At 44.0% G+C, this 21,843-nt stretch overlaps 1 protein-coding gene across 1 annotated transcript in view; it reads left to right on the top strand.

Annotated features, from left to right (window-relative positions):
* DCBLD1 (discoidin, CUB and LCCL domain containing 1) overlaps positions 1-21,843 on the top strand; it is a 233,564-nt gene that overhangs the window by 17,080 nt on the left and 194,641 nt on the right. The gene's annotated exons all lie outside the window — the stretch shown is intronic.

Below are 21,843 nucleotides of genomic sequence, written 5' to 3'. Positions count from 1 at the left end.
AAACCAATAATAAAGAATTTGGGCATGAAGCTGAAATATAAAAGAACATTTTTATTAACCTTAAATTAGGTGAGACTACGTCACACAGAAGCCTTAGCAACTGAATGAGGCAGTCTGCTAGAATGGTCTTACTTCACATCTTATATACTCTTTATCCTGCCCCAGGCATGTAAGGGAGTTGTACCAATTACATTCCTAAACAAATGGAAAATCTGGAGGGGTCAGCAGGTGAGTAGCCTTTGGGGTTTTAGCAGTGTTAGAAGGGGCGATCTCAGAGGGCCAGGTTATGCTCACCCGACCACCCCGGGACCCACCTCTCCCACAAGTAATGCCGAGTCTTAACGTGAGGTCCTCGCCGGGGAGGACGTCGGGTCTAGGATCATACACACTGAGCTCACACCACACTTACGAACGGTTACCACACCGTAGGTTTTCAGTAACAAGTTCTTTATGAACAGTAAAAAGGGATCAGCACTCTTATTTACAAGCAATCGAGGGATCGTAAAGTCTCAGGAATTCGGGAAGCGGGACAGTCTCAGTCTTTAGGCTAGTACGAAGCGTACCCTGTGCACAGCTCTCAATCCTCGAGCCGGGGGATATGGAAGATGATGGTCGTACTGGCGGCTTCACTCACTTCGAGTCGACTCGGGTCGTGTTGGTAGCGTCGATGGTCCAGCCGGACCAGAGTACTCCTCGAGCCGCGACGAGGTCAGCAGGGCTCGATCCGGAGGTGTTCTTGAGGAGCCGCGACAGCGTCAGCAGGGCTCAGGAGGTTTCACGAAGATCTCTTTAGAGTTCAAGCTCGAGCCGCGACGAGGTCAGCAGGGCTCCGAGGTTATTGTTCCGTCTTTACGAGGACGAGCCGCGACAGCGTCAGCAGGACTCCGATGTTCCAGTTCCGTGTTACGAGAAGGAGTCGCGACAGCAGGGATCCGATGTTCCGATGTTCCAGTTCCATGTTACGAGAAGGAGCCGCGACAGCGTCAGCAGGGCTCGAAGGGTTCAGAGGTTCAGTTCTCCTCAAGGTTCAGCCGCGATCAGATCAGCAGGGCTTTCTTGTCCAGAATACAACTGCCCGCTAGTTGTTGGGCGGGCCTTGATATAGTCCAGTGGCCCTTTGATGTCCGGACCCTCGCAGGCGGAGGTCTCAGGCCTTGGGGGCTGGTCGTTGGAGAGGTCCGTTGGTTAGCCCTTTGATCCTTTTGAAGATGCGTCCGGGAATTCCCAGACGCCCAGCAAGGTCTGGAGCCAGCTCTCGGGGAGGCCAGAGGTACGATCGAAACCGGCCCACAGGGGAGGCCAGAGGTGTGAGAGAAACCAGTCTCTCAGGGGAGGCCGGAGGTGCAATCGAAACTCCCCTTTACCCCCCAGCCGGGACTGGCGCGCCTTGGAGTCTAAGTTTCGCTGGGGCCGGGGCCATGCTAGGCCCAGGGAGTCAGGGACCTCGGGAAGGGAAAATGGCTGCCGGGGGCCCAGTGGGGTGATGCAAGTTCTGGGCGCTCGGAGCCAGGAAGGAGGCCAGGGGCATGCGGGGCTGGTCGTCGGCTGGCGGGGTCATGCAGGGAGTTTGGACGTACAGGGAGCAGGACGACCAGGGGCTTCTGGGTGCAGGGCTAGGCTAACAGGGTGCTGAGGAACGGGGGGGAACCACGCCACGAGGCCAGGTCCAACACGCAGGATATGGGCAAAACATTATAATTACATAGTTCACAAAGGTTAATCTGATTTAGATGGCACTGCAGGGCATGGCATGATTACATGTACAGAATCCCAACCCAAAAGTTAATCATTAGGAATGTCCCAAATTCAATCTCCAAAAGCCAGACAAACCTATAATTGAAAGCATAACTCATGTAATGAAGAAACATAAAAAAGAAACAGTAACAGATGATGAACAAGATAAGGCATATGCAAGGAAACTAAAAGTTAATGATGTCCTGAACATTGATTGGCAATCTCAGACAAAGATCGATCAGGGAAATTGGCTTTGCGAGGTCAGTTTCAGGTGAAGAGGTCCGTTTCTTACAGTTCATTCCAGAGTCGGAAAGAAACCTAGTTAATGTATACATGGACTAAGAAGGCCAGGCCACTTTGTTCGCCAGGCTACCTTCACAGGCCTACGTGAGGGCAACACGAAAATGGTGGCACAATATAAAATGGAGTCAGTCTCGAGAATTACAGAACCTCAACATGGTTGTCTTGGGAGCCACACCTGCACAAATTGCTGGTACAACATTACCCAGGAGCTGGTTTGATTTCTGGTTTGGAAGCAATTATCATGCCATTACTTCTACTGTAGTTGTCAGACGAGGAGCTATCTGAATTAAGAGAATACCTAGTAGTAATAAAGGTAAATATGGATGAGCATGAGATTCCTGCACAGCCATGTACTTTCTTGAGGGCTGCAGTTTTGCCCGAGAAAAATGATTGTTCTCCCTATTGGGACATGTTTGAAGTTACATCAGTTAATATTTAGTTAGAGGATTATTATATGGAGCATTCTGCCGAATACTATCCATTCTCGTCTGTTCTGGATATCCATGTTCCCCATCCCTCGAGTTCTGCAGTACACTTTTGTTTCTTAGCTTCAATTCAGGTGTCTTTGTTCAGTGGCCACTGTACAGGCAGCACGCCCTGGTCTAGGAAGGTGTAAGAAGTACGCATCACTACAGGGCCCGCTTTATACCTCTTTGTAAGAGCATCAACAATTCCCTTGTTTACATATGTAAGCATCTGCCTCTGCTTTCTTACCAGTGTTGTTATTATTGTGTCAGGTTTACTGTCTGTATCTACTAGCCTTTGCCTTTTTCTAGGTGTATATAAGGGATCTTGGACTACTTTTTAGATAGACCTGCTTCAGTTTTAAATATGGGTGCTCCCACCATTGGGTGAATGTACATTGTATATTGTCTTGTCCTTCAAAAAGCACGTAGTGTTACCATCCTTTCCAATAATTCCGAGTTTTGTGGAATAGATGAATCATAAAAAAAGTTTCACCCATTAAGGATCACTTTGCTAAAATTTTGTTCTAGGTGGAAAAGGAAGGTTCTAATGATATGACTGTCAACAAATTTTCATTTTGCTATTTCATAGATTAGTTTGGCTGCACACAGTCTTACAACATCTGTAGCATAGGCAATTTTGTAAGATCCTTTTTTTGGTACGTACACTGGGATCAATATATACTGATCCTTAGGGGGGTGGCAGAGCTGCCAGGGTCTAGAAAACCTGTAGTATCACAAACGCAAATGATAGAAATTGCATGATGTGCTTCACCAGTAGAACATCGTGATCCAGCACACATTCCAGGCTATGTACAGAGATAAGTTTTTTTACCGACTCTTCTGGCGTTCACTCAAGCCTGGCAAAGGTTTTAATAAGCTTGTGAGCTCTTTACTTCCTTGCTTCGCTGATTGCAGATTGTGCCACATATCCTTGTCATAAGGATGATAATTTATTCCAATGAAAAGCTGTAAAGACTTTTGATGTGCTTTGTATTCGATCCCCAATTAAGAACAGAGCAAAAAGTAACACCGGACAAAGTCTTAGCCAACAAAGCCTTAGCTGTACTAGCCTTGCATGGTCAGAACTAGCAACAGGTGAGTATGTTTGTAAGTTCTTGTTTGAGTAGTAGCCTGTTAATCCAACACATTTGGCAAGAAAGGCAGGTTTGCTGTATAACGATAGCTCAGTTTTTTTTTGCAGTACATTGGTTTTATTGGATATGGATATTTTTTAGCAGCTGGGATCTTAGATTAACACAGGTTTTGGAATAAAAATTGCAATGGGCTCTACTTCAAAGTGTATTGGCACTTTAGATGATAATCTATGGGAGACTTGTACCCCTCTGATACGAGTATAAACATTGTCACATTTAGAGCAACACATGTATAGGTGACCAGGTGATATTGGAGGATTTACTCTCTCATGAGGTCGGGGTCTGTGCTCTCCCATTTAGTAAAGGTGAGGGGCAACATGTTGTTCTGTCTCAGCAGGCCTCACAAGGTGTCTTATGTGTGTGAAATAGAAGCTGATCCATGTTTTGGGCACCCATGACAAAGCTGCGGTTTCCTTATGGGGCTTCTGTGCACGGGCCCTGTTCTGCTGTGAAAAGGCATCAGCAGCATGTGATTGCGGTTGTAGGAGAGTAGGCTGCCAGCATTTTGGGGAAGGGAAGCGCTGATGGCCGCAACGTGCTTTCACTATCCCGCAGTGTACTTGCAAGTAAATGTGAACATTTCAACCCCTATGGGAAGTAGGGGCTGGAAGGGGCAGCTCTGAATCTACTACAGGAACTGGCTATAAGCATATCTTGTCCTATCCACTGAGCCCCCAGTACAGTGGGCAATTGGATGGCGTTGCTGTCCCTGCCCCGCCCCTCTTCACTGTCTTTGCCCTTTAAATGCCGCTTAGCTCCTGTAGCTCAATCAGACTTGATGGTGTCTGAAGACTTAAACAAAGCATTTCAAAAATAAAGAAAACGGAGGTGAGGGAATGAAATTCTCTTCCAACTATCTATTTAGAAAATTCGTGAGCATGTAGAAATATGATTTTGATCATGTTTGTTCCGTTAATGTGTAGGATTGAAGGATTGTTCATAAGTCTAGTTACACCAGTTGTCTGGTCTTTATTGCTGAGTAGTTCCAGCATTTCCAGATACCAAACACTATGTCGTTGGCCCAATGCTGAGAAAAGTCTAATTTGAGCTCTCGTACAACCTTTGTAAAGCTGTCATGCTTAAAGGTAGCTCCTCTTAAATTTAATCTTTCTTTTCAGTTAATTAAGTTCCTCGAGCCCTATCATGAGTGCATATGCTGCATTACAACGGACGGAATTTTTCAATAACATGAGGTAGTACAAATATTAGTCCTGCGCCTGTCTCACTTCTCCTCACATAAACTTCCATCCCCATACAGTGGGACCAGAAAGAAGCAATACAAGACTGGTACACTGCATCCATGCCCCTCTATTCAGTCCTTTTGTCCAGCTCTACGCATTTACTGCGGTTCACTGTCCTTTTTGGCACCATTCAAGGATAGGGATCCATTTTCTGTTTTAAGATTGACTTTGCTTGTTTGTGCCTACGTTATTTGTACTGCTTTTTTGGTTGTAGTTTGTTTGCCACTGTACTGGTAGTTACTGAGGTGGGTCAGGTGAGGAGCACCCCAACAAAAGAGGCTCTGTCTGCTTCATATGATCCCCATGTCAAAATCACAGGCAAGAGCGAGTTGTCTAAAACTAGTGGTTGGTCTTCTAATGTTGACCATAGGATTGCATCTGCCTAGTGCTTGAACTCACACACTTTGGATCGGATCAGTTCTACATGTTGAAAACTGAGATTTGGGCAATTCCTTCTGTGTAGGTTAATGGTCCATGTTCCAAGCTCACAAGGTTTCAATAAATACCATTGCAGTCGTCAGCACCAGTCCTTTCACCCGTTCATCAACCGTAACATCTGTGGAGGAAACTTCAGAGAACTTGTGGGGCGTGTTGTTCCCTTTTTTTTTAACCAATAACTTCTTTGAATTTGAGCGCTTAGGTTTGTCCAATAGGCTATCAGCCACACTTGTTCTGTAAAGATTATAGAGCCTGCTAAGGTATATGCTAGCCAGACTTAATGTTACCCAGGTTTCTACACTCACGGTCTCTGCTTATAAAACAGATACACACCCTTAAAATATCTGGTAAATTCTGAGCTGCTCAGTGTCTAAAACTAGGATTATTCAATTCATCACATCAGAATGCACTGCTCAGTTGTAATGAAGATAATGAATTCATGCTAAACATAAACAGGGCAACCTAGTATTCACCCAGGGGGACTGGGTCAATCTATAATATTGTAAATAAATGGATGTTTAATTGGGATTGTGAACCTACGCAAGTTGAGAGAAGTCTACGCCTCTCGAAGATCCTTGGATAAACTCCAGAGTGTGGGATCTTACTTTTAGAGCGGTGTCGGTATTGATTTTGTTGATTTAATTTATTCCTATGTAATCATTGATATATGTGGGTCTATTTAATACAATTTGTACAGAACAGTACCCTTTTCTGATGTGAGTTTATTCTGTGTTTTTTTGAGAACTGTTGGATCCCATCACCAACCGAAAAGAAAAGTTTGAATACATCCTTCAGGAAGATTGTTAGTTGTAACTGTTCATGAATGCATGACATTTGCTCTTGGCGCCTTAACCTACTCATGAACAAGGTATTATTTAATGCCAGTGTCACACGCACCATGACTCCTAACACTTTTTGGGTCACTAAGGTGTGGTTCTAAGGAATGTACATGTGTAGTAGAAGCAGGCGACTTTCAACAGTAAGGTATGTTTCTAAGCAATAAGTCTAAGGTATCAAGATATGATCCTTTACTTCTGTGAGTCACTGCATTCATGTCTGCTGTCCAGGTGGTACCGCTGCTCCCTTGTCTTTAGCCCTTGGCAAAGACTGCATACAGAAGACAAGGGACTTTCCAGAATAGAGGCCCGCCTTTATATCAGGCAAATTCTGCAGCAGTCATTGGTAGACGCAAGACAAAAGAAAAAGAGAAATAAACAAGCATTGGCAAAGCATAAAGGCATCTCCTACTAAATGAGAGCTATTGGCTTCGTAGGTCTTTTTAGTTATATTGTAATAGCAGCATAACCGCTGTGCAGCATGGCTGAAAGTAACAAACATATTTAAGAGGTATGATATAGCCAGCGGCATTGCACTTTTTTTTATTGTTAGAAGGAGGGAGTGCTGGGTGGTAGGCAACACGGATGGAGGGAGTAGAGGTATTGTATTGTAATTGCATTTATATAGCGCTTACTACCCCTGACGAGGCGTCGAAGCGCTTTTTCGGCGAGTAGCACGCTACTCCAGGACCCATAGAGGATTAGTGTTGAATTAGTATAGTGAAACATGAAAGTACATTTTAAGTGGTGGATAGGTTAGTCAGTTATTTGGATTTGGAATGATAGCAGAAGGATAGAGGAGGACAAAGGTTTGTATTTATATAGCGCTTGTTGACGCACCCTATTCAGGAAGCCCATAAAGGATTAGTGGTGAATTAATATGGTGAAATATGAAGTAATTTCAGTGGTGGATATTTAGTCAGTTATTTGGAGTGTAGCACAGTGGTCGGGTTGGGATCAAAATGGATAATGAAGGGTGTGGGGGTAAAAACTGCTATGATGCAGCCAGAGATTTCCCTCATACGAAAGCAAGTTTTGACAAATTTTGACACTTACATGGCGTGCTGCTGACATTACCAATTTGTGTTTGTGTACTTCAGAGCTGGTGCATACATATGCATCTGCAAAACTAATTGTGCAGGAGTGTAGCATCAATTTTTTCATGCATAGGTCAGCCCTCGCTCCCCAGTGCTATCGGGTCCATTTTGGATTGGAAGATTGTACCTCAAGCATTCCAGGGAACACAGCTAACACTCCCAAAGAGACATTAAAAAATGTTGAGGCTGAAATATGTCTGTGGACTGTGCCAAAATGCCATTGAAAATGTCTCCAGCCAATAGCTGAAGGGTTTTGGAGTAAAAGAAGCCCGTTGCTGAAGAAGGCTGACTGACTCAAAGCCCATTAAAGTAAGCATAGTATATATTAACTATGAATGGAGCAAGCTCCTTTACTAGTGTACCTAAAAAGATAGTGGAAAATGAAAAACAAGCATTGGCAAAGCCAATATATCTTGCCTTTGGAACCCACTGACGTTGTCAATGTTTCTAGCCATGTAGTACAGCTGTGCAGCATATCTTTTAAAAAAGAGGAAAAAAGCATAGGAAGCAAGCACTTTTTTCTTTTTGTTTGCCAATCTGAGTTGCGTCGGTAAACTAAAAGAAAGAAAAAGCACAAGTGTGGGGAAGGAACACAGAGTGGGGGCGTTCAGAATTACAGAGGACTGTGGATGCAACAGGAGATAAGGTAACGTGGGGCGTAGATGGAAGTGGGGTGAGGGAAACTATGGGCGCCGGTGTGGAGAAGCAAAGAAAGAGGAACGTTGGCGGTGGGCAAACAAATGAGGGAAAGTGCAAGGTGGGATCGAGAAGAGCCACAAGGGAGAACAAGCATTTGCAATGCAATAGGTCTCGCATTATGAAAGTTTGAGCTATTGGTCTTGTAAATGACAATTTTTTTATTTATGTGTTGATTTTGAAAATAGCTAAATTAATAGCTTTGTCATTTTCAATGCCAATAGCTATAACTTTCGCACGGGACGACTATAGCATTTGTAATGCAACATGTTTTGTATTTACGTGACTTAGATGTATTGATATTACAAATAGCAACGGCTTTTAATTTTTTTAAATAATTAATACTTAAATAAAAGTGATTGTAATTTATATTGGCAATAGCTTAAACTTTTGTAAATAATGTTTGTGAAGATTATGTTCAGTGTATTTTTTTCAGAAAGCATCATCAGCGACGAGTCCCTCTAGAGTGCATGAAATGATGCGATGAGCACGGACCAGAGGTGTTCCCATGGATGCGTACATTTCCCCCCTACCGTCAGATTCACCTCCATTAGTACAAAATAAGGAACTAATTAGGGACGTGCAAGTCTGTGCTGGTGAAAAGAAAGGTGCAAGATCCCGGGAATAAGCAAAAAGATGCTCGTCTGTTTGAAATCTAAAATTGACGCGAGGACACCCTCAAAATAGGACACTCTTCATCACAGGCACCTGCAGCAGTAAGGACCCTTGCATGTACAGAGGAGTTCCTTAGTATACTACAGCATTGAGACTCTGCAGATAATGCAGTGAGAGAATACACTTACCAAGGGAAGCACTTATTCAGAAGAGCCGCACAAGTGACAGTGGCAGAGTCCCAATTGTTACAGATTATCATCCATCAGCACTCAAGTGGCAAATTCAGAAAACAAGCGGTGCTGTAATTTCCTTGGGACAAAGAAAATATTTATCGAGTAAGACTGTAAACTTTAGTGTCGACTAGCGGTGCTTCCACAGCTAGACTGCGGCGATGATAGTGGCTGTTTCACTCGCATTGCAACCATGCGTGCATTGCAGACAGTCACTCGCAGGCAAGTCATTGGAGGGCTCGGCCAGGAAGCTGACGACATCCTAAGGCTGAAGTTGCAAGTTCGAACCCAGAGACCATGCACAGCTCTCGCGTCTCCCATCTATATGTGCGAGAACCTCACCCAGTCCAGGTTTCCTTTGTCTTTGACCATGGGTCATCGGATCAAGAAGTCTACAAATCCCAGAATGCATAGCAAAGTCTGAACTAGCCGAGGTACCCGTTAATGGTTTTAGGGGGGGGGGGAGGGAAGAGAAGCAGACCACCGAGCGGCCAATGCTCATATTTAACCCTGAGTCAGCTGCCAGTTGCACATTCTGGAACTTGCAATCCCGCTTTGGAAAGTAAAAAGCAAATAGCCAAGCACATGAATTCAGTGATGAACAAGAAAGGGTGGAGGGGGCAGGGGAGGAGGGGGCAGGGGAGGAGGGGTCCGGGGAGGAGGGAAGGGCCAGAGGGACTTGATGGGAGTGGTGGGGGGGAGGGGGAGGGTATAGAGAGGGAGAGGAGGAGAGACAGGACAGGGGGAAGCAGCAGAGACACGGCGGGTAAAATAAACAAACAAGCCTTTCACCGTAACACGGCTGGCAGGGGAGGGGGCGGAGAGGGGAGAGGTGCGACACGGCAGTAGGAGGAGGAGGGGGGAGGAGAGTAGGGGAGGCACGGCCTAGCGGCAGGCAGGCAGGGGAGGAGAGGAGGAGGGGGGAGGAGAGTAGGGGAGGCACGGCCTAGCGGCCGTGCAATCAAGTAGTGAGGGGGCGGAGCTGGGGGAGGCTGTGAGAGAGAGTAGGCAAGGCAGGCGGCTGGGGGCATGTGCACGCGCTTTTAAGCTCAATGCACATGCGCATTGAGCTTAAAAGTCACGGGCACTGCAAGGAATCGCCACGATTCCTTGCAAGTTAGATAAAGTCTGGATGAGCCCCTATAGTCTCGCTTGCTCGATGCGCATGCGCATCGACAGGCGAGACCTAAAAAGCAATACTGGGGATATGCTCATGAGGGCATTAACAAGGAAGGCGGGGAGACTCACCAGGCCAGCATAAGAGCAACCTAAGTGAGCAAGGAAGATGGGTAGAAGTACATGAGGGATACAGCTGGAAAATACACACTCTCGTAGAGTGCTTAAACAAAAAGAAAAAGTTGAAAAATTGTAGGCTGTGGAAGGACAATAGTAATGTGTCCATGTTCCAGGGAAGGGACAAACGCAAGAAGAGGAAGGAAAACCCACAGAAGCTAATGAATAAGAAGCAAGCAAATGAGTGACAATGAAGCCAACCAATGTAAAACAATGGGATGCTCTAAGTTCACACTGTAAGATAACAGTACCTACATGTGTGCTGTACAGTAGTCGCGACTTAAAAAAAGAGCGACTGAGGTGCAACGAAAAGCATACACCGACAGCAACTCTAAATTTAAATTAAAGCAAATACAATGGGAAGAGAATAAAACATAAGTAAAAAGGAAAATTAAGTAAAATATAGGTTTAAAAATGGGATGCTAAACAAATTAGAAGTAAAACGTTCACAATTGTAAGGTACATTCATGCAGTTGCATTTTAGTGAACCTACACAATGCATGCTCCCAAATGTCTACTCATATGACTTGTACTCATATCAGGGTGGAACAGTCCCTGTGCATTATAATCAAGCCATGTGAAACACCACTGTCCTGGAAAGTCCAGGCTTTGCTGCAGAGTCAAAAGGAGGCCCATTGCTGTTGGTCTTTTTTTGGAAGATGCTGTCTCTGCCAGGCCAAGGCTGAAGAGTTCACTCCCATCCTGAACTCTCTAAAGAAATCTTGCCACAGCCAGTCGACTGCAATCTCAGCTGACTTACATGGTATATCTAAACACTTACCTATGGCATACACAACGATTACTGCTTTTTTCTTACTAAGTGTATGAAAAAACTGTCAATTGTGCAGTGTGCATTACAGACTACGCAACCCCCCCCCCCTTTGCCACCCAAACACATCATAGCTGTGACATTTACTCACAGAAAGAAGGCACAACGCAATTTGTAGGCAAATGTTCATTTATAAATAGCCAATATATATGTGCAAACCATTGGACATAGTTCATGTTCTTTTATTTTTTTTTTTACATCACCATCTGCATTGGAAAATAAGTTGTTTTAGGTTTGGAATATTTGAGGACATGGATAACCTGTTTTATATAGGAGTGACCGGAAATCACAGTTTTGCTGCTCAGGGTTACAGAAAAACTCAGCGAGATTCCACGCAATTCAACCAACGGGCAGAAATATGCGTGTTGTGCTGCAAGTTAATGCCTGTAGCATGAGCATCACTGAAAAATCAGTGTGAACAGTACCATACAGTGTTCAATCGCCCGCGGTCATTCGAGTTGAGTTTGTTGTCGCTCGAGTAGAAAATCCACTCGAGCGGCAGTACCTCTACTCCAGAAGCAGCTCTCTGACCCCGACCGCCCAGGTTAGAAAGTGATGCTAAGGGACTGCAATTCTTGTTCGCACTCACATTTCTGGAGCCTTGCATCCACCACACAGGAATTGGTGGAATTTGGCCAGAACTCCGGGTTACAAGTGTAACACAAAGTCACCAATTCCATGGGCAGTATTAAACATTCCACCTACCCCTATTTGTATTCCTAGTTCTTTAGTGGATGTATATAAACGAATAATAGTGTACAATTTCATACTTATTCCAATGCTAGATCACCACTGAGAGCACTTTACAGTTACGGGAAATGCTTCAGGCAGTTAAGCTGTTCCTGTTACTAATACTTGCTCAGGTTGTGTTTACATCGCATCAAGCCAGATTCATTGCCCTCTGCTTTTCCCCTCCATTTGCGTAGGTTGTGTCTGCATCTATTTGTGCGAGCCCTTGAAGCATCACATTAGTGGAAGCATTGATTCTCTGATTCTGTAAATGCCCCCAGGGGAGACTTAAATGCACAGAGGCAACGCTTACAGTTTATTAGTCATTTTATATTTTATAATGTCATATGTTAGTATATTTGAGACGTATGCTATGTAACTGGAGGTGTTGAGTGTGCGATTCTACAGGCCTGCCTCACTAACCTGTGCTACACCGGCTTCTGTAACTTGGTTTGCCACTATTATTTGCAGCTTAACAGTTTCCTGCTGTTGTAGCGCTTTAGCTGGTGCGTGGAGTTCTATAGTTTCCTTTGAGATTTTTTTTTACTGGGAATTTATTGGTGGTATGGAAATTGTGTAAATTAGATTTCCTCCTGTCCTTAATTCTTATTTTCTTGTGACTTGGTTCAGGCCCTTCCAGTGTTCTGCAGTGCACCTAACATACATCGTTTGGACTAAGATGCTGGGCTCTGATAATAATGGAATTTTCTTTTTTACCATTGACACTAGAGTAGTAAAATAAGTCTTGTGTGGGTCCAACCAACCCTGGGCATTTCGGTTTCCCTAAATATTGGGCCTTGTGGCACTAAGTATCTGCAGTGGCGAGGGCAATATGGCTGCTGTGCGTTGTAAGCATTCAAAGCCGGACAAACGGCATACTTCTGTAGCAGTGCGGTGATCTGCTGACATCTTCACAATGATGGCAGAATGGTTCTGTGGGTGCCTCTAGCAGTTAAATGTCTGAATGACAACAATGACCACAAACGCAGTGGCCGTTAAGCACATTGGGCCCCAGGAATTGAGTCAGAGGGACAGTGGCACAGGAAAGGATCCTGTAACTTGGAGCACCCTACCTGGTCCTACTTATTACGCAGCAGTTTGCTGTTCATTATGTAACCTATCCATCCTGCAGAATGGCACAGTGAGCTAAACATTAACCCCAGCAAGATGCAATGTTCTCCCCCTACAGTCTGTTTCTACAAGAAAAGCCAGTCACTGAGACTGCACATTTCAGGAACCGGGAAAGGGTCGCTTGTGCTGGTGGTGGCACAGATCTAGCAGAAACTGCCATGTTGAAACCCTTGATACTTTTGGACAGTTTAATAGCTCCTCTAGAACGCCAGACAATTCAGTAGGTCCCCACCAACATATAACAAAAAAGTATCTCTTGGAAGTATTTTATTAAACAGAAGCTTTTTGGACATTGTCATAAGGGACATTTTCAGGCCTCCGTTCTTGGGACTTGCCGGGTAATGACAAATGTCACTAGGATTATTCGAATCTAAGATGTAATAATATTGAAAATCATTATCGGCTCAAAGAGCATATGCTACTTACAGGCTGTTGACATTTTGGTGGTCTGCCGATGGCTTCTCTTTTTTAGTGCTTACTTGTTAAAGTTCAGTGTCGTGGCACAGATCTCAAAGCTATAAGCCCATTTGTGCCATGAAATAAAGACCTAAAATGTGTGTTTTCAACAGAAATGGATAATGACCATGTGAAAATGAGTGAGTCCGTAATCGCCCTAGTATTTTTTCATAGTGCCTTCCCTTCTAAAGGGATCGATGCTTATTTGAAGGTTATTGCTGTCGTGTTGCTATGTTTAACTTCTCAAAACTAGGTATATTTAACTTCCCAAAACTAGGTATATTTAAAGATTGAAAGGGCTTCGTCCTTTTTAATTCTAAAGTAGATCATCAAGTGAAAGGTGTAATGAAAGCTAGTCATGGGAGAGTTTCTGCACCGAAGTTATATCCAGGCATGCATATTCTCTTTTGCAAGTTCATATTTCTATTGCTAGCTCATCAAATTTACCAGTACATTGCAACTTTAGGTGCAAGTAAATTTTGCTGGAGGGAGGCGTGGGAGTGAATAGTCAGTCCAACGTAGGCATTCCCTGGAAAATAGGTGAACACCCCAGACGTGCAAGTTTGTGGGCATTCACAAATATTTCAAAAAGACTCATTCCTACCCTGGATACAGTTCGATATATACTCCAGTCAATGGCAAGACTAAATAGGTAGCCTAACTGGAATGAGGAGGGAAAATCACCAAAATTGGAGCGGTGCGGGAGAAGAGGTTTTGAAATGAAAAATAGTTTTTCTCCTTCGGAAAACAAAAGATTTTTTGTTTTAAAGATCAACCTAACTTTATCCAAGCTTTCACACCTCCGTAAATTTACACCTACTACTCTATGGATGCAAAACATACTTGTGCATGCAAATACTCCTAGAAAGCTGTGATTGTTGCAGCCTCACAGAAGCATTCCTGTAATTTGTTTTGAAGTGCCAAAAATTGAGAATTTACTTAAAATGTAGTAATAAAGCTAAGAGTGCTAATATACAACTTCTTTTGAGTACAGTTGTGATTTTCATTGGAGTGGAGCATGTTGCAAGGACTTGGGCGTTCGAACTAGCTGTGAGAACAGCTACACTTAAGATGAGGTCGATACAACTTGATCTTCCAGTATCTCCTTAGAAGATATTAGACAGTTTATAGGAAAGCGATGACCCTGTTAAAAAAGCCTCTTTAATTTTGGTTCCCAGCCTCTGAGTCACAGGGTGAAACCGAACTCCTAGAGATACTCAGCTAGCGACTCACTGCCTCTCCCTGCCCCAGAGTGTAGGCCACGGACACCTGTAGTCACACACAGGTGTGGAGCAGAAAGATCTCTTCTGTCACAGGACGTCCTGGGCGGTGATCGGAAGCCTCACCCAAGACCATGTCATCAGAGTTTTCGTCATAGTTGCAGAGAAAGGTGAACTTGTGGCAAAGACATTCCATGGCAGGACAATCAGCCTCTGAGCAATTACATCAAGAGCTAGTGCTTTTAATATTGATGTGGGATATTGAATAGCTCTCCTACTAAAGGCAATCCTACACACGTTGCTGTTTGTGGTGCTGTTTGAAAGCCTGGCAGAACTTTTTCATGTGGAAAAAGTACATGTGTGGATGATTTCATTCTTCTGTTATGGAGGTCCTCTCTTATTTGAAGATGGTGAGCCACTTACTGATTGCCAACATCTGAGCTCTCTTTTTGATATATTGTTGTATATTTAGGATATTAACTCTGTATATATTCTTTTAACGTGTACAATTTTAATGTTTTGGGAACCTGCTATTTTAGTGCTGTATTAATCTCTGAATTTTATCATGAAATGTTATTGTTATTGTATACTTCTGTGCTTTTATGACTTATTATTATGGTCGAATAAAGCTTTTTTGATTGATTGATTATATTTAGGTAATGCTTTATTTCTTAGAGTTCCTTGTTCAAAATGTGATACGTTTTCAAATATTATTTTAAGGTGAACTTTCCCTATAGTCCCTCCAATGGCTTACTGTCCACCATGCTCGTTAAAAAGAAAATTGTTTGCAAAACTGAGAGTTCACGTAGATGTTACATTGTAAAAAGCTGCTTGCCTGGAAATTCCCATTTGCTGCCCAGCTCTTTTTTTTTATTATTTACGAGGCTAGATTACTCTGTAGCCACATGCTGATGGAAATCTTGGCAGAGGGATGCAATGTTCTGACCATTCGATTGGAGACTATCTCCACATGCCAATCCCTGGAATAAATTGTTTTGTTGATTAAGGCCACGTGCACATCCGTTTTAAGGCCCTATTTATCTATTATAATTTTTGGCAGGAGATTGAGCAATGCTTCTCAACATAAACCGGTTCTTCGTTTGATTAGTTACCATACAGTTTTTGCCAGAAATAGATGCCGATCTATGCCTGTCTGACCTAAGGTTTGTTTTTCCCACACCCACGGGTTCATGACTGATTCGTGCGCAGCTGATGCACAGGTGACGGAACCTGACTCAGTCCAGACAGGTGGAATGCTAAGAAGGGCTGTCTCCTGAACTCCACGTGCTTGACTTTCTACGTGTGATAAGGAATAATCTATTGGAAACGTGTTTCGATGTATATGTTTATCATTACCTTTTTTTTTTTTTTAAATCAAAGCAATTTTTTTTTCCATTACTATTTTATGTTTTTTTGTGTGGACAAAAAAACATTGACACTTTGCTAAACCAACAAAAGCTGCCAACATCTGTCCTTGACTTACATTGAAATCAATTCCCTATAGCAGATACATGACACAAGTGCCGTTGTCTTTCTTGTTTATGCTGTATATGTCTCCTTTATTGGTGCTTTCCCAGGAGACAGACTATAATACAGGACAAGAGGTCAGATTGGGAGAAAAGTTTCTCTCTCACCCTTTCTTTTCTCTTCTCTCTCAACTGATGAAACCAGCTAGTCGTGGTTTTTCAGCCACTATATTGCCTGCCTTGTTTAAAGTACATCGATTCTGGAGCATGTGGGGCTCCTGGCAGGTGCACTAAGGAAAACTAAACTTTTCCAAATCCTAGCTTGGGATAAAACACTGCACCAGGGCTGGGCATGGAAATGTTACAAACCGGTAAAGGTAACTACCGCAACGTTACCTTCTTCTACTGCAACTTTAAAGAAGGAGCTTCCACTGCTATAGGAGCTTCGGAGACTGGACTGCTTGTTGATTTCAGAGATCTTCGGACGTATGCCCAACAGGAGAGGAGATTTTAGAATTTTGGACCAAATTGTCATGCTTGGTCAGTAAAATTTTGAACAGTAAGTGTAAGATTCAGTTAAAGTGAACAATCCTATGAGGTGAGTAACCAGATTTAAAGGCCCGTTCTTTGCTCCCTGTGCCTGGTGAGAGGTTTACTGAGTTTCAAACAGGACGATCCGTGTGCTGCTCCTGTGCCCGATACCTGCAGCAGCAGTGTTGTTCTGCTGTGATGCGTTCTTTAGTGGTGTAAGTTGCATGCATCTTACATGGTCCCTATGTACTTAACCATAGCCATCAAGAATTTCAACATTTGAATCGCCTCCTGTGCTGACTCCTTGGCCCCCTCAAATAGAGCAATACAGCATGGTGTAGATCCCAGGCCACTTGGTACACTGAGGAAACACCACTGCAAACATCTGGAGCTCAAATAGAGAATGAGCCAGGACAATGCATACAGAAGCACATTAAAATCTGCCCTGTGACAATACCACCAAATGATCCAAGATAACCAAAAGCCCCGCTCAGAGAGACCACATTGATGTGAGCACCAACAGAAGCAAATAAATCCTTGCCAGCAGAGGCATCCACCTTGCTCATCCCCTCACAGGACCTCTGCAGTAATCTTCATCAACAAAATCACTGCCATTTACAGCAACTTCAGCATGCAACCCAACACAACAGACTTCTTCAAATTCTCCCAATATTATCCAAAGAACCTGTGCTGAGCACATGACCTGCAATCCCCCAGAAGAAGCCACCACACACATGAAATCCATGCCTTCAGGGCCTGGTATCAACTAAACCTTCACCTGAAGGTTATAAACCATGCCGAACTTGATGGCCATAACCACTGTCGACCTCTCGCACAGCACTCTCATTACACCACACCTCGAGGAACTCCACTGGCTCCCCATACACAAACAAGCGCAATTCATACTCCTCACCCAGACTTTCAAGGCACTACATAACACTGACCCAGCATACCTCAACAATCCAATCTGCTTTCCAAACCTTCCAGATACCTCCGCTTGTCCTTACTCCTACTTACATATATCCTACACATACAGAAAATATAATCTGGTGGTCGAGCATTCTCCTACGTGCTCCCACAGTGTGGCACGCCCTGCCACTACACATAAGTCTCCTCACTTATTGAATTCTGCACAAAACTGAAAATTTGGCTTTTTGAGTAGTCCCACTAGGCCCGAGGTTTTGCAAGACTCGCACCTCAGAGCCAGGACACCCTCCTATGTGACAGTGCACTCTATAAATCTGTATGACATTACATACTTGGCATGCATCCTGTGGGTGGCCTAGCTGTGTGTGGGATTCTTAACTACCCCGTCCTTACAAATTACCTCCCTCTGCCCCTGGAGTACAGCATCATCCAGATCTCCGTAACAAGCAGGTGACCCATCTTGTGACCTCCAAAGTTTAGCAGAACACACTGATGTGTATTGGACAACCCTCTGTCTTATAGATGGACTGCACGGGCATCCACCTGCACATATATGCAGAGACTTCCACAACCACTACTATACTTAGAGACAAAACTTCCTTTCGCAGATGCATACTGCCGATTAACCCCTCGCATTCACTGGGTAACTGTGCCTGAGAGTTGCAGGTTTGGTCCAAAATTAGCTGAACAGCAGAGAAGCCAGGCTCAAGGAACGGTGAGGAATGTCCAGATAAGGGCATGCTGCAGAATGTCACCCGTGCCACCTTTACCTGGCATCCTTACCCAGGGACCATTCCCACCCAAGTGAGGCGGCCTGACCCTTAAAACTGTTTGCCACCTACAGTAACCTGATGGACAAGACTAGCGTAATCGTATCTCTTTTCCTCAGATGAAGGTTTTACAAGTGCATTCTTGCTGTTTGTCACATCGAAGTCATCCAGCATTCAAAGAAGCGCCCCATTGACACCAAAGAACATTTCAAGAGCCCTGGCGTTTTATCTGACCTGCCTGGCCTTGGTGTTCCCTTTTCAAGTTCACACATTCACTTTGTACCCAAGAGCACTTGGAAAAAAATACCTTTATATACATACAGTAAATGATGGGCCTCTGGTCGTGAGTTACCGAAGCATTCAGTGTAATGCAGTGCCAAGGGCTAGTAGTGGGCTCATGAGTCGCTGCACTGGTACCTTTTGGTTGCAAGCACACATGAGGAATTAAACTTCGTAGACGTGTTTGCTCTTACAATATTACATTTAAACTTCTTATTTTGAAATTATCCTCCCCTGTTTCTTAATTTGCAAAAACATATTTTTTCTGTTGGGTGTTAATTAGGCCTGTCGTCCCAACCTCTACTAAATGCTTGATTTGAGGCTCGGTGAAATTATGGAAGCAGTTCTTAAGAGTTCTGTAGTAAGCAGCGCTGCGAGGCACTGTTCCTACAACCCCATTTTCTGGTCTTTGAAAATCTAGGAATCTGTGATCTTGTTAGCACTTGATGCTGACCTGCCCTCATTGTTCTCCCGCTGTTTTAAAATACTGGAACATCACTGCATCACAAAAGGACCCTTTTATTGCCCAGGACCCTTTGTTCCTTAGAGTAGGTTATGGCGGCGGACCCAGCCTGCAAGGGATTTCGAAGTGGAAATCTCAGTTGCCCGAATCGCACAGTGCCTGGTTTCCTGTGCCTCCCCTCCAGGCTAGCCCCAATCCCATCAGAGTAAATGCAGCATGTTGCTTGGGTGACCTGCTGTGAGAGCTAAACGTCACCCATGAGCATGACTACCTTGAAAACACATTTGAGGAGAGAAGTCTGCGTTTTGCTGCAGTGCTGCGGTAGGTTTATCTGTTGACCCTGTAATAGTGCTCTTCCAGAAGCGCCAGGCAAACACGCCAGAGATGACTAACTGCCGAAAAAACCCACTTCCTTCTCTAAGCTGCAGACTGGTGGTGCCTGTTGAATGAGTTTAACAATGTTGTCGCTGATCTGCATACACAGGCAGCTCTAATTATTGTGTACCGGAGTCTGCGGCCTGCCTACACGGTAGGTATTTGTTGAGACTTGTGCGCATTTTTTGCAGACGTGTCATTTTCTTCTGCCCGGGAGCTGCGGCGGTTTGCTTGCAAGCAATTTTAGTTTTTTTGTTGCTGTGCCAACAAATAAACACCGGCAAACCGAGGGCCTACTTGTACCGCCTTGCCCTGCCCCCGTGGCTGTGGGGTCATATGGACCACCACTGAGGCAGCGCGGGTATCTTATGACGTGTCTGCGTGGTTGCTGGACACAGGCCGCGTCGGTGGTCAGGGGCTGTTCAGAATCATCCATACAAGGCACCCGGCGAGCAGAAAACGAGTACCTGTGAGCGGAGAGGCCTGCAAGACGGTCAACATGACCTCGGGTTAAAGTTAGATGGAGCAGTCCTCGTTGTTAACAGTGAAATGAAAAAGTTCTGTGGTAGGGCGAGTAAAACAAAATTTCTGAAGCCACCGGTCTAATAAGCAGGAGGAAAACATCGCCAAGGAAAATACACACCACACCTGGCTAATGAGTACACAAGGAATGGTAGTGATGATTCAGCTCCATTGTTCATGGTGATGGAGGACACAAGAATTGGTTGGACCATCAGATACACAAGTTACATACCTTTCATAGTTGAGGTTGCTGCCTGGCTGGCCCTTGTGGCCATTCACCACTAACAAATCAGCATTCCCTTTGACTGTGTACTATAATGAATTCCAATGTACGTTTTGCATGTAATTGTATTGTATTGTTATTGCATTTATATAACACTTACTACCTCTGATGTTGCGACAAAGCGATTTTTCGATGAATAGCACACTACTCCGGAACCCATAAAGGATTAGTGTTGAATTAGTATAGTGAAATATGAAAGTATTTTGAGTGGTGGGTAGGTTAGTCAGTTACTGGATTGAGAATGATAGTGGAGGGATAGAAGAGGGTAAAGGTTTGCATTTATATAGCGCTTGTTAGCCCTGATTGGGGTGTTGAAGCTCTTTTTTGGCGAGTAGCACGCTACTCCGGAACTGTAAAGGATTAGTGGTAAATTAGACGAGCTCTCATGTTAGATCTTCCTTGTGAACCCTGCTGTTCAGAATTTCAGGTGCCAACTTATTTCTTGCAACAAAGCACATTTTGTTTACTGTACACAACACTTTAAAGCATTTCTGGTAGAAAAGCTAAACAATTACTAATCCGAGCATACTACGATACTCCTCACAGACACAATGTAATAATGCTATCTGTGTTAACAGTATGTCTCTGTAGTGACCTTTGTGACTATGCTTGCATACTTTGGAAATCATTGCTCCTGCTGCTACTTGAGTAAATTACTGAGGGTTATTAAGCCTGGTTGCCAAGTGCAATATAATGCACTGAGGTTTTCAGAAGAATCAGTTGACCAGATCGCGTACTTGTTCGTATTTATCCTTCTGCAACCTGCATTATTGGTACTTCTGTTTCTGTCACTACCCCCCACTGGCCCTGCTCTGGTGTTAGCAAATGTATTTCAACTCCATGCCAACATTTTTTTAGAGAAACAGTCTTAACCAGTGCTTTAAATGGGCCGGTACAGCCCAGTATGGAGTACCAGCACTTCTCAGAAACAAGTAGGTCCTCTGGTAGAGAGTACCTGCACTTCTATGTTTCCATTTCAAGCACTGGTCTTAACAAATAGACATTTGTTGCTTGCTAATGTTGTGCCCCTTACCAGGTAGTTTGGTCAAGGATCTGGTATACACTGATGTAATTGAGGTTAACAAGAGGGTGAAACACAACTCCTCCAGGTCCGAGTGAGTCAGGTCCATTGAATGGAATTGTAGAACTTTCTCTGTAACTGGTTTAAAGCCCACCTCAAAGAAAGCACACAGTACGCGTCTTGCTTTGCAGCCTAGTGCATCAAGTGGCAGGAGGGTGCTGAGCATCAGTTCCATATGGCTTCTTCACATCCCAGTTGTCCACTGTTTCCAAATAAACTCGGGTTTTCCAAGGCTAGCTCTGAGTGTAGAAAACACATACAAATGTATGCAAATTCCTTAACGTCAGCTCTGACTGAGTAGGAACAAAGGCTCTATTTTGTGGTATCGTTTCAGGCAAAGGTGATGCAAAACCCTTTGCATCTTTTATGAATAATTCTTTATTTTTGTTGAAATGTGAAAGTGAGGCCAAGAGTGGCTGAGCGCCCTCTTTGTATCTGATTAATACTGATGCAAGCAGTCGCAGATTTTAACACTCTCAACAACTGGCTGTAGTGCAGTTCAAGGTCAAAACTACTTTAGAGCTTTGTGGTGGCAAGTCTGTGGGCAAATCTTAAGCATGGCTTACTGAACGTCTAAAGCCACATAAAATGTTGCAGCGTTCGTCGAATTTGTTTCTTTCACTGAAAATAGTTGTTGTAATGGAAGAGCAATGAAATGATGCATGAGATGGGGCGCA

This window comes from Lissotriton helveticus, chromosome 6 (assembly GCF_964261635.1).
Source record: "Lissotriton helveticus chromosome 6, aLisHel1.1, whole genome shotgun sequence".
NCBI classification, from domain to species: domain Eukaryota; kingdom Metazoa; phylum Chordata; class Amphibia; order Caudata; family Salamandridae; genus Lissotriton; species Lissotriton helveticus.
The sequence above is the reverse complement of the archived record's forward strand: the minus strand, read 5'-3'. Positions and strand labels throughout refer to the sequence as shown.